A 14817-nucleotide genomic window follows, 5' to 3' on the forward strand; every position below is an offset into this window, starting at 1 on the left:
TTTGTCGTAAAGAGTTACGTCGATGCAAGCTGTGACACCGATCTGGATGACTCTAAATCTCGGTCTAGATACATATTGAAAGTGGGAACAATTAGCTAGAGTAGCTCCGTGCAGAGCATTGTAGACATAGAAAATCTGCAATATACATACGGCTCTGAATGTGGCAGACCGTTGACTAAATTTCTCTCACAAGCAAAACATGATCACTCTTTGGGTGTTAATCACATAGCGATGTGAACTAGATTATTGACTCTAGTAAACCCTTTCGGTATTAGTCACATGGAGATGGGAACTAATCACATAAATATGGAGTATTTAACCAAAAACTACCACATTTCACGGACATGTGACAGAAAACTACCACTTTACCATTTTGTGCGGAAAACTACCAAATTTGTCCTAAATCGTGGCAAAAAACTACCAACTCGCGTAAGCGCTCGCTTCGCCCGCGCTAACCCCGAATCTGACCGGTTGGGCCCGTGAATCAGTTGCCACGCAGGCTAACGGACGGCCGCCGCGTGTTGACGGCCGTTATCGGCCTGTCCGCTGTCGGAACGGCGGCTGTCGGTGGTCCAATAAGTGAGAGCGAGCTCAGCCACTCGCTCAGTCTCTTCCTCCTCGCTCGCTCTCACTCGTCCTCATCCTCCACTTCTCCCTGGTGCTCTTAGCTAGGTCAGCCTATCGCCGTCGCCGCCGCGGCCATTGCTGCCGGTAGAAGTTGAGGATGCCATCCTGGAATGACGAGGAGAGCTCGGACGAGGACATCAACATGGTTTCAATGGATCCTCAGCTCTTTGTAAGTGCATAATGGTGGAACAGAGTTAGGGTTAGGGTTAGTTCATCCAAATTGGAGATTCCAATTTGCTTTAGGTTTGATTCGAAGTTTCTTTTGCAGGAAACCCCTGACAGTGTGGTGGAACCAACTTTCTGTGGTTCTTACACTGAATCTGAGCCGACGTGCATGATGCATCATCAGAGGCCGAAGAAGATGGTGGCTTTTGAAGGTGCTTTGACTGGGAGGCGATTCCTGGGTTGTCCTATGCAGCAGGTATTTAATCTTGAACGCTAACTTGTTTTGCTGGTGGAGATGTGTGATGTGTTTTGCTGCTGGAGATGTGTGGTGCAGCATGTGGTGTAGAGATGTGTGATGTGCAGAGATGTGTGTTGTAGTTTAAAACTGAAACTTGAAAGTGCCATACATATGCAGAGATCTTTAGTGTACTGTGAACTGAATGTATTAGTTAGGTGTTTTCTGAATATAGCTGTTAACTGAAAAAGAACAGAGTTAAATGAATTTATATCTACTGCTAAATATAGCTGTTAACTGAATTTATCTCTGATGCTAAGTCAGGTGATGTGTGCTTACTGTGAAAGAATTATGTTTGCATAATTCAGAGAGCATATTGATGTAAACAAAGGGTTTCAGTTAAATGAAATGACTTTATAACTTTAATTATCTATACTAAGATTGTTACTAGTGCTTTGTGCTTAATTATAAAATAATTGCTTCTGTAGGATGTAGGTGTGAACTGTGGGGTTGTGGAGTGGGTGGATGGTCCTTGGCCAGAGATTCTACAAAGGTGCCTAACCAGGATTTGGGACATGTACCATGAGCAGAACTTGGGAAGGGTGAATGACAAACAAGCCCATGAGAAAGAGGTGGCCAAAAGAAGGAAATTGATTTCCTGTCAAACAACTACAGCCAGTTGGTGGAAGATGTATCCAAGCTATTTGACTATCAAGATGGCAAGATGTCTCATGACATGGGCTATACCAGTCAGGCAATCAATGAACTAAATGAGAAGAAGAAACAACTTGAGGATCAGGCAAAGATTGAGTTAAGTATGGAAAAGCTGAAGCTTGCCAAGGAGCAAAGGTGCATTCTTCAAAGCCAAGCAGATATCATTCAGAACATGAGGAAGGCCATGAAGGAAGTGGAGGGGGACAGGGACCTACTAAGGCAAGAGAAGAAGAAGCTGGAGTATCTGATTGCTGATCTGCTCAAGGCTGGGCATGCCAGCAAAGATAAACTGGAGAGGATCAAGGCAATTATGAATGAGTGAAGTGGTTGGTGTGTGGGTTAAGTAATTAGTAGGCCTATATATATAGCTGGCCTTGGAATGTCATGCATGTTAGGTACTTAGGTGTATATTTTGGGAAAGTTTCATGTGCTTTTAGAATGGTATGAGGGAGGGAGGTACTTTTATGGTTTAAGAACTAGTTGGTTTTATCTATGATGTAATGACTATTATGTTAAGACCTACTATGCTAAGTGAGTACTCATGCTAAGTTAAGTAAGTAAGAATGTTTTATCTATGATGAGCCTGTTTTACTCTGCATATATCATGTGTGGATAACTGGCAGTAGTGACATAGTTGGAAGTAGCAAGTAACATATATAGCAATTAGCTTAGATAGTCTGACAAATAACTTAACATATGTAGTAAGTAGCAAGTAGCAAGTAACATATATAGATAGTCTGACATAGATAGATAGTACTGCCATTCATAGTCTGACATAGATAGCAACTAGTAGTAGATAGTGCCTGACGAAACTAAACCTAGGAACTTACTGAACTTACGAAAGTTCAGGACTGACGAAACTGAACATTAGTGCACTGAAGTAACTGAAGGCAGCACTTCACTCCTCCTTCAGCATCTGCAGGCGCTGGGAGCGGCGCACCGCAGTCACGGCCGCCCTCTTCTTCTTGGCCGGCGCCGGCTCCAGCACATCTTCCTCGCCGCCATCTTGTTCTTGCTTCACGACGACGCCGTCTGGGAGATCGGCGACCTCCGGCAGCGCATCCACGTGGATTGGGAGGTTCCTATCCCCCTCCACGGCGTCGAGGACGGGAGCCAGCAGCTGCACTCCAGGCTCGTCATCGAAGAGGACGACGACCTCATCCACCTCGTCGTCAGAGTCGTCAGAGCGCCCGTCCTCATCATCGTCACTGGACTCGTCGTCAGAGGACTCGCCGTCAGAGTCGTCAGAGGGCCCAAGGACCCATGGATTGCGCCTCTCCCAGTAGGCGTTGTTGACCGGGGCTGGGACAATGAGGACGGCGTCGGTGACGTGGTCCGCGGCGGCCGGCACCGTGGTGGATGAGCGGTACATCCACCATCGGGCGCGCTGCCTGGGGTCGGGGGAGCGCTGCACCTCGCGCATCGCCCACATCAGAATGGTCGGCGGCGGGATGGTGCGACCGGCAGGGAAGGCACGCTGCTTTTCAGCAGCTGTCATCACCTTCACGAGGCCGTGGGCGTGGTTCCTCAGCATCGCCAGACTGGGGAACCAGTGCGCGATCTCCCTGTACTGCGCGCAGATCTCCTAGTTGTTGCCGGCGAGAGCTTCGATGGCCAGCTGCCAGTCCATGGCGACGGCGGTGGCAGTGGTTGTCGGCGGCGATTTCCACAGGAGAGAGGGGGACGTGGAGTGGGCGGTGCGAGCGTGGCGATTGGGCGAGTGAGCAGAGTGGGTGTTGGGTGGACACATAATAAAGTCATAGAATCCGAAACGGCTGGTTTTACTCAACGCACGCTCACCACGCTGCCGGCTGCAACGCACGCTGAACAGACGACGTGGCTAATAACATATAATAAGTTTGGCCGATGCTAGTCAAACAAATCACAAGCACTAGCCCATTGGTATTGAACGCATGGTTACAACCAACTGGTCCTGGGTTCGAGCCCCAGGCCAGACTTTTTTTGTGCAGATTTTTTTTCCTAAAATGAATTTGGCAGTAACTTCTGAACTGTATAAATGGCAATGTAAAACAAATAAAACAAGTTAAAACAATTTCAACATGCACCTAAACCATACATTCAACATTGTCCACAAGTTCACATGTCTGAATTTAAGCAGGCTAGTAGCACAACACACATTTAGTAGCAGAACACAAACTTAGTACCATACACTCAAACTAAGTAGCAGAACACAAACTTAGACACAGAGTTCAATAATTTCCACTAGCATTGAAATAGGATGCAAACTTGCTAGGAGGTTTCCTCTTCCTCTTGCCTGCCAATATCCCTGGTTCTCCAGTGGATGTTCTTGGTGCATTGAATGTTCTTGTTGATGCTGATCCTCTTGGAGCTCTTGTTGATGCTGATCCTGTTGCAGGTGCTGGTGAAGACCTGGCTGCTCCTGCTGAAACTGTTGATGTTGAACCTCTCTTATTTGCTGCTGTTTTTCTGTTCCTCATTGCTTTAGGAGGTGGAGCAGATGATGCTGGCATCTGTGAAGTTTGCTGTTGAGGTGGTGGTTGTGGAGGTGGATGTGTAGCACTAGAGGAACCCCTAAAAATTTCTCTATTCTCCTGCATGACAAAATTAAATCAGTTAGTAAATAGACCAGAACTAAAATAATTAAACAAAGAATGCATCATATTTGAATGACCTGATGTAAGTTCTTTCTCATCTCAAGACTAGGTTTTAGAGCTTTCCCGCAGTTTGTATATCTGTGGCCTTGTAGACCACAATTGTTGCATGTAATTGTTCCCATCCTGCTTGTGTCCTTTGGTGCAGGCACCTCAAACTGGCCCTTTCTCCTAGCTGTCTGTTTCTTGCCTGCTTTTTCTTTGAACACTGGGGGCTCAATATCCTGAGTATGGGTGTCAGGCCAGAATTCAGGACCAGGGACAGGGTACACTATGTCTTTGTATGCTTCAATATATAGTGGTTTTTTGAAAAATTCATGCACATAGTCCTCTGGGTGCATGTGAAGTTTGCTCATTGTTGTTATTGCATGACTGCATGTCACACCTATCATGTCCCACCTCCTGCAGTCACATGAGTTAGTAGCTATGTTCACACAATACTGATTTTCAGCACTAGACACTTGCCAGATGTCAGGACCAGCCCTATGTGCCTCACAAAATTTGGCAAATTTCTTATTCTCCTCTAGTTTCTCTGAATAGTTGGGTGTGATCATCCACCTGTTGTTCTCTGTTTTTTCCCTAGTCTTCTGCCTTTTGATCATCTGCTTAGTCCTAATTCCTTCAAACATAGTCCTAATTGGTTTGGCCCTAACATCAAGGATCATTTTGTTGAAAACCTCACTAAGGTTGTTCACAACAAGATCAGTTTTGCAATTGTTATCCATTGCAGACCTACACCAAGTCTCCTTTGGAATTTTTTTAAGCCACTTCCAGGCATCCTCACACTCTGCTTTAAGCTCTGCCATTGCTAATTCAGGGCCATGTTTGGTGAATGAGTAGCTAGCCTGATCTACTAGCTTCTTTAGTTCTGCTCCTCTGAAACCAGCTGACTGAAAATTTGCATATATGTGCCTGAGGCAGTATCTCTGAGGGGAATCAGGGAACACCTCATTTATAGCCTTAAGAAGACCCTGATTGTAAATTAATAACCATGGTCATGAACAAAAAGAAATAAAGCTACTAATAACAATATATATCTGAACTACTGGCTAAGATAGGGTGCATACCTTTTGCCTGTCAGAAATAATGGTGTAGGTTCCAAATTTGCTACCACTTCCAATGCAACATCGTAGCTGGGTTAGGAACCATGTCCAACTCTCTGAATCTTCCTTATCAACCACACCAAAGGCTATGGGGTAGATGTTGTTGTTGCCATCTCTTCCTGTGGCTGCAAGAATTTGCTGTCCAGTAGTTAGCTTGATGAAGCAACCATCAAGCCCTGCATCCATACCCAAATTAGCTACCATAAATTTACAACAAGATATTTTGAACAAAATGCAGTTATAGATTTACCTATAAAGGGCCTGCAACCATTAAGAAATCCTTGCTTTGATGCATGCAAGCAGTAGAACATGTACTTAAATCTAGGAGTTGGGGCAGGGTTTTCTGGGTCCTCAAATGTTGTAACTACACACCTGCTACCAGGGTTTGTGTCAAGAACTGCTTGTAGGTAGTCCCTCAGTCTATAGTACTGCTCCTTCTGGTCACCTTGTACAACCTTAATAGCCTTCCTCCTTGCCCTATAGGCCACACTCTTTGATACATCAACTGAAAAACTTGACTTTGCTGTTTTTAATAAGTGAATCCTCAGGTGCTCTAGGATTTGCTCTAAGAGAAGGCTCAACTGCTTTGGAAAGCCACTTAGTAGTAACCTTTGTGTTCTCTGCTGATGCTGGACAAGTGTGCTCCATGTTACACTTCTTAATGCAAAATGTTCTTTCATGAGCTATCCTGGAGGCACACATGTAAAATTCACATCCATGCTCTCTCTGTGAACACCAAACAATAATTCTTGTTGGAGTGTTCCTGTGGTAGTGAAAAGACCTCAAAGTCCTTATATGAAAATCTCTTAATGCTTCTCTGAACTGGTAAACACTATCAAAACACAAGCTCTTGCACAAGAGTAAATGTGAATTGGGAATTGAGGAGTCAAAATATAGCCTTTCCTTCATCTTTTTCTTACTACTCTTTGTCTTTGGCTTCTTCATGAGGTATGGTAGTTCAACTTCATCTTCTTCTTCCTCATCACTTATGCCTGCATCACCAGCAAAACAAAACTCATCTGCTTGAGGAAACCAATCTTCAAAACGTTTTATCTCTACCTCATTGTGACATCTGCTAGTTGGACCAGGATTCTTCACATGTTTCACAATAGCAGTAGTTTGCAATGTTGTATCCTCTTCAGAGGCACACTCTATTTCCATTTGTTGAACAGCTTCAGCACTCCCATCGGAATGAACTGAATGCTCAAAACAAAATTCAGACACTTCAGTGTCTCCTTCAAAGTGGTTCAAATCTGCCTCTCTTTGAATCCTGCTCCTCTCAAGCTGAGCCTTTCTATCATCTATCTGATTCTGAAGCTCAGATTGCTCCACAACCATTTTCACACAGCAGCTCTCTTGAGTGTTCATGTAATTCTCATTAGCCTGTGTACTAATTCCAGGTTCAACATCTCTCACAACCCTTATGTTCACAACCTTGACATGATGAAAATACTCCAACATTTCATGAACACTATCTTCATTACCTAAATACTTTACTCTTTCAGATCCAATTCCCTCCTCCTTCACATAGTACATGTAATCACTCTCCCCATAACCTTCACTAGCAATGAGTGATTGTAGAGTAAGCAAAGAAATATCTGACTCAACTATACCCCTTTTCACAGGGTTTCTTCCTTCTAAATGAAACCATATATCCCACTTCTGGTCAGCCAAACTGCACAAATAAGTGCTCATGAATTGAATTAAAATTGACTGAGCTACAACTGCAATACAGTTTACTACACATGTCCAACTAACAGAAACAAACACATCTTACTAATCTGCCAGATTGAAGCAGCTAACCAAAGGCCCAGCAGATGATACTTGCATACCTGCAACCCATTGGCGATGACTGGGAGAGCGGTGCCTCCGGCTGCTGCGAGCCAGCCTGCGTTGAGAAACTAGTGCTCCCCAACCAATTATCGACTGAGCCGCTGGCCATCGGTGGAGGCGCGGGCGAGGCAGCAACGTCCAAACTTGTGTCAACGCCGCCAGCGTCGCCGCCGCCGCCAGCGCCGCCACCCTCCGGAATCAATGACGACATGGCAGCCGCCACCTAGTTCAGAGAGAGGGAGAGGAGGGAGAGAGTGAAGCGAGAGGGGAACGGATCAGATCTTGACCCGCACCCGACCGACAGCCGCCGTTCCGACAGCGGACGGGCCGATAACGGCCGTCAACGTGCGGCGGCCGTCCGTTAGCCTGCATGGCAACTGATTCGCGGGCCCAACCGGTCAGACTCGGGGTTAGCGCGGGCGAAGCGAGCGCTTACGCGAGTTGGTAGTTTTTTGCCACGGTTTAGGACAAATTTGGTAGTTTTCCGCACAAAATGGTAAAGTGGTAGTTTTCTATCACATGTCCGTGAAATGTGGTAGTTTTTGGTTAAATACTCCATAAAGATGTGAACTATTGGTGTTAAATCACATGGCGATGTGAACTAGATTATTGACTCTAGTGCAAGTGGGAGACTGAAGGAAATATGCCCTAGAGGCAATAATAAAGTTGTTATTTATATTTCCTTATATCATGATAAATGTTTATTATTCATGCTAGAATTGTATTAACCTGAAACTTAGTACATGTGTGAATACATAGACAAACAGAGTGTCCCTAGTATGCCTCTACTAGACTAGCTCGTTAATCAAAGATGGTTAAGTTTCCTAGCCATAGACATTTGTTGTCATTTGATGAGCGGGATCACATCATTAGAGAATGATGTGATGGACAAGACCCATCCGTTAGCTTGGCACTACGATCGTTTAGTTTATTGCTATTGCTTTCTTCATGACTTATACATGTTCCTATGACTATGAGATTATGCAACTCCCGAATACTGGAGGAACACTTAGTGTGCTATCAAACATCACAACGTAACTGGGTGATTATAAAGATGCTCTACAGGTGTCTCCGATGGTGTTTGTTGAGTTGGCATAGATCAAGATTAGGATTTGTCACTCCGATTGTCAGAGAGGTATATCTGGGCCCTCTCGATAATTGACATCACTATAAGCCTTGCAAGCAATGTGACTAATGAGTTAGTTGCGGGATGATGCATTATGGAACGAGTAAAGAGACTTGCCGGTAACGAGATTGAACTAGGTATGTTGATACCGACGATCGAATCTGGGGCAAGTAACATACCGATGACAAAGGGAACAACGTATGTTGTTATGCGGTTTGACCGATAAAGATCTTCGTAGAATATGTAGGAACCAATATGAGCATCCAGGTTCCACTATTGGTTATTGACCAGAGATGAGTCTCGGTCATGTCTACATAGTTCTCGAACCCGTAGGGTCCTCACGCTTAACGTTCGATGACGATCGGTATTATGAGTTTATGTGTTTTGATGTACCGAAGGTTGTTCGGAGTCCCGGATGTGATCACGGACATGACAAGGAGTCTCGAAATGGTCGAGACATAAAGATCGATATATTGGAATGCTATGTTTGGACATCGGAATGGTTCCGGGTGAGTTCTTGCATTTACCGGAGTACCGGGAGGTTACCGGAACCCCCCGGGGAGTCAATGGGCCTTATTGGGCCTTAGTGGGAGAGAGGAGGAGGCGGCCAGGTGGAGGGCGCGCCTCCCCAAGCCCAATCCGAATTGGGTGGGGCCCCGGCCCCCTTTCCTTCTCTCCTTCTCTCTCTTCCTTCTTCTCCTACTCCAACTAGGGAAAGGGGGGAAACCTACTCCCACTAGGAGTAGGACTCCCCCTTGGGCACGCCATAGAGAGGGTCGGCCCTCCCCTCCTCCACTCCTTTATATACGGGGGAGGGGGCACCCCATAGACACACAAGTTGACAGTTGTCTTAGCCGTATGCGGTGCCCCCCTCCACAGATTTCCACCTCGGTCATATCGTTGCAGTGCTTAGGCGAAGCCCTGCGCTGGTAGCTTCATCATCACCGTCACCACGCCATCATGCTTACGAAACTCTCCCTCGGCCTCAGCTGGATCAAGAGTACGAGGGACGTCACCGAGCTGAATGTGTGCAGATCGCGGAGGTGCCATGCGTTCGGTACTTGGATCGGTTGGATCGCGAAGACGTTCGACTACATCAACCGCGTTACTAAACACTTCCGCTTTCGGTCTACGAGGGTACGTGGACACACTCTCCCACTCGTTGCTATGCATCACCTAGATGGATCTTGCATGTGCGTAGGATTTTTTTTAAATTACTGCGTTCCCCAACAATTGGATCCCAACAAACACACCGCAAAAAGTCATTACATCAAATAGATTTCCAAGAACATCGAGGAGAACATTGTAGTGAAGATCGAAAAGAGAGAAGAAGCCATCTAGCTACTGCCTACTGACCCGTAGGTCTGTGGTAAACTACTCACGCATCATCGGATTGGAGGGGCAAGGGTGATGATGAAGAACCCATCCGTGATTGTTGACCCCTCTGGCAGAGTGCCGGAAAAGGCCTCTGGACTGGATCTCTTGGTTCTGGAACTTGCGACGGCTGGAATTGTGTTTCATCGACTCCCCCAGGGTTTTGGGATTTTAGAGTATTTATAGAGGCGAAGGTCGGTGGAGAAGCCTCCCGTGGGCCCCACTACCCACCAGGGCGCGCCTGGGCCTTCTAGCGCGCCCTGGTGCCTAGTGTGCCCCACGGGGCATCCTCTGGTGCACTTCCTTGGCTCCCTGGGTGTCTTCTGTCCAGAAAAAAAATCTTCAAAAAGTTTCGTGGCGTTTGGACTTCGTTTGGTATTGATATTCTGCAAAGTAAAAAATAAGTAGAAAACAACTGGCATTGGGCACTATGTCAATAGGTTACTCGCAAAAAATGATATAAAGTTGCTAGAAAATGAGTATAAAACATCCAAGAATGATACTTTAATAGCATGGAACAATAAAAAATTATAGATACGTTGGAGATGTATCAGCATCCCCAAGTTTAATTCCTACTCGTCCTCGAGTAGGTAAATGATAAAAACAGAATTTTTGATGTGGAATGCTACCCATCATATTCATCACATATGATTTTCTTTTGTAGCATGGACATTTGGACTTTAGATGATTCAAAGCAATAACCTATAATTTGACATGAAGACCTCAATACTCAAGCATATCCACAAGCAACCATGTCTTTCAAAATGTCAACACTAAAGAAAGCTATCCCTAGCCCATTATGCTCAATCATTGATCCATTCATGAAACACACTCAAATATTAGCTACATCCAATGCACAAGTATGATAATAGTGCTCCCTAGTTGGTGCTTTATAAGAGAATATGGAGACTCAATAAAAATTAAAAATTGCATAAAAGTAAATAGATAGGCCCTTCGCAGAGGGAAGTGGATATTTGTAGAGGTGGCAGAGCTCAAAGCTTAAATTGAGAGATAAAATTCTTTTGAGAGGCATGCTTTTCCCGTCAACGAAAACGACTGAGAATTCCCAATACTTTCCATGTTAGTACATCATAGGCAGTTCCCAGACATAAAATAAAGTTTATTCCTTTTTCCACCATTCTTTCACAATTTATGGCTAGCCGTATCCACGGGTGCCTTCCATACCAACACTTTCCAAGGAATTTATTAGTGAGAACATAAATTAAATTTCCTTTTCAATTCAGGACTGGGCAACCTTATTATCGGCCACACTCTCGTGCAGTGACAAGTGAATAAACACTCATCTTAAGAATAACGTATCTAGCATGGAAAATATCGGCCACCCCCTGCCGCTTCATGAGCGGTACGTGCACACAAAAAGGAAATTCATTTTGAAAATTAGATTTGGCACGTACAAATTTACTTGGAACGACACGAAAATACCACATATAGGTAGGTATGGTGGACTTATTTGGCACAACTTTGGGTTTAAGGAGTTGGATGCACAAGTAGTATTCCTGCTTAGTACAAATGGAGGCTAGCAAATAGATTGAGAAGCGACCAACCAAAAAACAAAAACGATCATAAACAAGCATTAAACATAACTAACCCCGAATAATGCACCACAAGTAGGATGTAACTTCATTGCATAACTATTGACTTTCGTGTTTGCATAGGGAATCACAAACCTTAACACCAATATTCTTACTAAAGCATAATTACTCACCAACATGACACATATTACTATCTCCATATCTCAAAACTATTACAAGAATCAAGTTTATAATATCCAATGATCTTCATGAAAGTTTTTATTATATCCCTCTTGAATATCTATCACTTTGGGTCTAGTTTCATATATTACCATTGCTTAAACAAGCTCTCAAACAAATTTAAGTGAAGAACAAGAGCAGAAATACTTCTTCAAAATTTTCATCTCTCAAAATAATCTAAGTGAAGCATGAGATCATTTCTTCAAAATTAAACAACCATCATGCTTAAAAAGATATAAGTGAAGCACTAGAGCAATTCCATAGCTCTTTTTTTTAAGTAAAGCACATAGAGCAGTTCTAACAAATCATAGCATCATTATGGCTCTCTCAAATAGGTGTGTTCAGCAAGGATGATTGTGACAAACTAAAAAGCAAAACAAGAGAAGACTCATATAATAGAAGAAGCTCCAAGCAAAACTAATGATATGTGACGAATAAAAATATAGCTCCACGTAAAATTACCGGTGGTCGTTATCCTGGAACATTACCTTGGGGTGCCATGGGCATCCCAAGCTTAGGCTCTTTTCACTCCTTATCCCTTCATCCATCGTGATCTCACAAAAAACTTGAAAACTTCAATCACACAAAACTTAACAAAAACCTTTGTGAGCTCTGTTAGTATAATAAAGCAAATCACCACTTTAAGTACTTTTGAAAACCCATTCATATTTTATTATTGCATTATACCTATTGTATTCTAACTTTACCATGACTTATACCCCCTGACACAATCCATAGATTCATCAAAATAAGCACACAATGCAACGAAAACAGAATCTGTCAAAAATAGAATAATCTGTAGTAATCTGGACCTTGACCATACTTCTGTAACTCCAAAAAGTTTGAAAAATTTGGACAACGTAGGCAATTTGTACACTAATATTGTGTAAAAAAATCAGAATGTTATCACGCTTCTGTGATTTTTAACAATTCTGCTACTGGGCACAAAAGTTTCTGTTTTCGAACAAGATCAAATCAACTATCACCCAACATGATCCTAAAGGCTTTACTTGGAACAAACACTAACTAAAACATAAAAACACAATCATAACAGTAGAATAATTATTTAATTATTGAATAACAAAAAGTAAAAGAAAAATTTCGAAGATAACTATTGGGTTGCCTCCCAACATGCTCTTTCTTTATAGCCATTAAGATAGGCTTGCGACTTCAATGATGCTCACATGAAAGATAATAATTGAAAAACAAAGAGAGCATCATGTAGCATGTGAATAATACATTTAAGTCTAAAATACTTCCTATGCATAGGCATTTTGTAAGTAAACAAATTATCAAGGCAAGCAAAAACTAGCATATGCAAGGAAGAAGAAAGAAACAATAGCAATCTCAACATAACGAGAGGTAATTTAGTAACATCAAAATTTCTACAACCATATTTTCCTCTACCATAATAATTACATGTAGGATTATAATCAAATTCAACAATATAGCTATCATATAAAATTTCTCTTCATGATCCACATGCATAAAAGTTTTATAATCTTCCAAGATAGTGGGATTAGCATCAACTAAAGTCATGACCTCTCCAAACCCACTTTTATAAAAAAACATAAGATTGAAGACTCCCCAAATATGTGGGATTATTTTTAGCTAAAGTTGACACTCTTCCAAATCCACTTTTAATATCATCGCAAGCATATTCATCACGAGGTTTAAGTAAATTTTCAAGATCATAAGAATCATTATCACCCCAATCATGATCATTGCAATATTAGTGGACATCGCAATATTAGCATTCCCAAGCTTGGGGTTTTGCATATTATAAGCACAATTGACATTAATAGAATTCATAATTACATCATTGCAATCATGCTTTTCAGCCAAGGATCTATCATGAACCGTGTAGAATAGCCCCTTCTTTTTTGTGTGCATTTTTACTACCGGTGAATCCCTCCCACTTTCGATATATCATAGGTGTCTAGTTCGATTACTTTGAAGGATATGACATTGCCGGATGATGACAATGTGTACTTCTCCAGCTTAGGAGTTAGACTGCTATCAAGCAAACCAAACTGAATAATCATATTAACTCAAACCAATTTTCAATGTTATCTTGTGTGACTAGCCTGGGGAGCATCCATCACCTCTCATATAAATTGCTACCAACAGCCATGCATTTGTGGCTTGCATGTTAAACAAAAGGTAGCACTTATTTTGTTCATGCAAGCTTGCAATAGTTTACTACTGACACTATATGCTACTGGAGGGTGGAGACTGGTAGGGATTTTGCTTTTCGAGAGTACCTTGGATTGTTTTGTTGCGGTGAAGTCGGAGCTACGACGGTGAGCCCCCGGTTGCAACAGTGACATGCAGTGGGTGGCCTGTTTGGTGATCTTCAGTGGCGCCAACCTTGGATGGTTTGTCCTTCGAATTTTCGGGTAAAAAAATTCACAAGTGATTTTTAGGCATTTTCGGGTACAAATGAGTGCACGAACCTCGAGGTGAACAAATGGCTAAGAAGGACCGAGCAGGTGCATGCTCCCGCACTAACCTCGAATTTACAGTAGTTCTTTGTTGCACATTCAGACTGTCATGGTTGCAGCATTTTTCATCCATCAAGAAGCTTGACGACTGACAACGGCAGAGAACCGGAGGCTTTACCAGATTGGCTTGTCGTGCTTAGGCAAAGAAATTTTCAAGCATCAGCGAACACGTATGCGGTTCAACACGAGTAGTTGAAACTTGTTTTTTGCATTGTTAGCAAGGGGACGAGAGGAGAAGATGGAGAATTCAAACGGCATGCATCAGCCGATCCTTCTCTTCTAAGCAAAATCACGTCAAAGTTGTATAACAAATTTTTGAATAATACGAATGGTCAAACGTTGTTGGAAAAAGTCAATAGCGACAAATATTTCTATACGGAGTGAGTATTAGACTAGCCGTGCTAAAAAATTCAATGCATGTAAAAAGTCAGCAGTAAGAATATAAATTGATATTGATCACTGATTGGGTATGACACATAAAGGAGATTAACTATATCTAGCGTTGATCGACCGACACCGCCCGTTAATTTTTCTTCTCCTCCAATATGATTGTCAGGTCAATAATTGCAGACGGCCGTTCAGCTCAGGTGTTTTACACCCACCTAGCATCAACTTACAAACTTACCATAGTTATGTATATATATGTATAGGGCATGCATGTGGCAATTCTTCATAAACCGCAAGTAGTCTAGCGACTAGCAGCAGACAGTTGTTACTCGTTCTTGGCTGCC

The 14817-nt window shown here is 42.9% G+C and overlaps 1 long non-coding RNA gene across 1 annotated transcript; it reads left to right on the forward strand.

Annotated features, from left to right (window-relative positions):
• Positions 1-666: 666 nt before the first annotated feature.
• On the forward strand, positions 667-1658 carry LOC123494432 (uncharacterized). Its single transcript, XR_012186780.1, has 3 exons — positions 667-796; positions 896-1048; positions 1516-1658. It is a non-coding gene; the product is annotated as an uncharacterized lncRNA (long non-coding RNA).
• Positions 1659-14817: the final 13159 nt, after the last annotated feature.

This window comes from Aegilops tauschii, chromosome 6 (genome assembly GCF_002575655.3).
Source record: "Aegilops tauschii subsp. strangulata cultivar AL8/78 chromosome 6, Aet v6.0, whole genome shotgun sequence".
Taxonomy (NCBI): Eukaryota; Viridiplantae; Streptophyta; class Magnoliopsida; order Poales; family Poaceae; genus Aegilops; species Aegilops tauschii.